Consider the following 2,172-nt stretch of genomic DNA (forward strand, 5'->3'; position numbering starts at 1 on the left):
TTATATTTGTAAAGTTTAACATTTCCTGACCTCTGACCTGCATTAATTCACCAACAGGCTAGCAAGAGCTAACAGTCAATGAGAGGTAGTTCAATTCTCAAAGCGCTACCTGGCGTCATTAGCAGAGCATGCAACCACAGAAAACATGACTCATCGGATAATTAGTCATGTACTTACCCTAATTGCCAACTAATCAGCAGTTGTACAGGGTGTGTCGTACACGTTAATGGGTCAGTGGTAATTGTTTTTAACCACTTTTTGTAATTATGTCATGCGATGTGTTTGCACGGCTCGGGAACATGGCTGGTTATTGTGGCCGTTGTGTGTGTTAGCAGATTGAGCAACGGTCGGTCCTCCTAAATTTAACAACAAGCGCAGCCTTGTTAGAATCCAACCATTCACCATGAAGAAAAATGATGTGTTATACTTTAACCATTTTTATTTTTTGACAGTTATTTGATTTGTAGGTTGAAAGGGTTTAGGGATCCTAACATTTCTGTCCACCTGCTTCCCACTCGTCATTATAACATCTGCTGGTGATATCAAGGTCCCAGTCGATGGATGGTCATCGCGCCGCAATAAGTAACAAGTGACTCATTGTTACGCAAGTAAAATGGATCATACGTTTATAGTGCATTGGAGCTAAAGTGATGTAGTGTTCTGAGTGTTCAGTGCAGCAGTGGTACCGTGTGAGCCGTCTGTATGAAAATAATAGAATACAGGGTGTGTGTGTGTGTGTGTGTGTGTGGGCGGGGGGGGATGTGTGTAGGAGCACGGCCTCAAGAGTTCAAGAGACCTTTGGTTTGTGGGATAAAGCGGCAGCCATGATGAGAGCTGGTTCAACTCTCTAAATGCAAAGGGAAGGTGCCTCAATGCTTCCTTTAACTCCATTAGCTCAGGCAAAACTGGGCCATCCTTTTGGAAAGAGGAGGGGATACTGCCGTCACACAATTCTTTCTCGTCAGGTGATCAGGCCAATGAATGTGGTGCACGTTTGATGGTGTTCGAGCTGTGAGTGGCCACATTCTTGTTCAGAATGGTATAAAGTGCATTTCACAATTAAAAGCAGACTTTCGATTCCCAATTTTAGGCAATTGGCAAACCAACTCTGGGAAGCATTCTTCGTTCATTTCAACGGTCAAGTCATTCTTCACTTGTTTAACCCTCTGGGGTGTATCACAAACGTTCCGGGTGTTCCGTATAACCTCTTGTGTGATCTGAAGAAGCTTGAGGTGTAGGAAGCCGTGGGGGGGAAAAGGCCTTTTCTTTGACGCCGTTGTTGCTGCTAGCGACAGAGGCTGGCCCTGGACTTCCAACCCGATGTCTCTGCTTGGTGGCTGAAGATGTCGGCCTGCAGGCAGGTCCTAGACTGTAGAGTTACATCACACCACGTTACAAACAGGGATCTACCAGTCTGTAGAGTTACATCACATCACATTAGACAGGGGTCTACCACACTGTAGGGTTACATCACATTACATTAGCCAGGGGTCTACCAGACAGTAGGATTTCATCATATTACATTACATGCTTACATTAGCAAGGAGTCTACCAGACTATAGGATTGAATCATATCACATGACATAACATTAGCCAGGGTTATATCAGACTGTAAGGCCACATCACATTACATTTGCTTGGGGTTTAGCATAGGGTTTTAGCAGTAGGGTTAAATCAAAACATATTATACAGGGGTCTACCAGACTGTAGAGTTACATCACATTACATTACATTAGAAAGGGTTCTACCAGACTGTCGAGTTACATCACATTACATTATACAGGGCACTACCAGACTGTCAAGTTACATCACATTACATTAGCCAGGGGTCTACCAGACTTTAGGATTGCGTCATATTACATTACATTACATTACATGTTTACATAAGCCAGAGGTCTACCAGACTTTAGGATTCACGTTACATTGCATTACATTAGAAAGGGTTCCATCAGACTGTAGAGTTACATCACATTACATTAGACAGGGCTCTACCAGACTGTAGATATCATCACATTACATAAGCTTGGGTCTACCAGACTGTAGAGTTACATCACATCACATTACATTAGCCTGGAGTCTACTAGAATGTAGGGTTGAATAACAATAAATTAGAAAGGGGTCTACCAGACTATACACAACATCTAAATTAATAAAGAATAATATATCTTTAGG

Source organism: Pollachius pollachius (genome assembly GCF_949987615.1).
Source record: "Pollachius pollachius genome assembly, chromosome: 3".
NCBI lineage: Eukaryota > Metazoa > Chordata > Actinopteri > Gadiformes > Gadidae > Pollachius > Pollachius pollachius.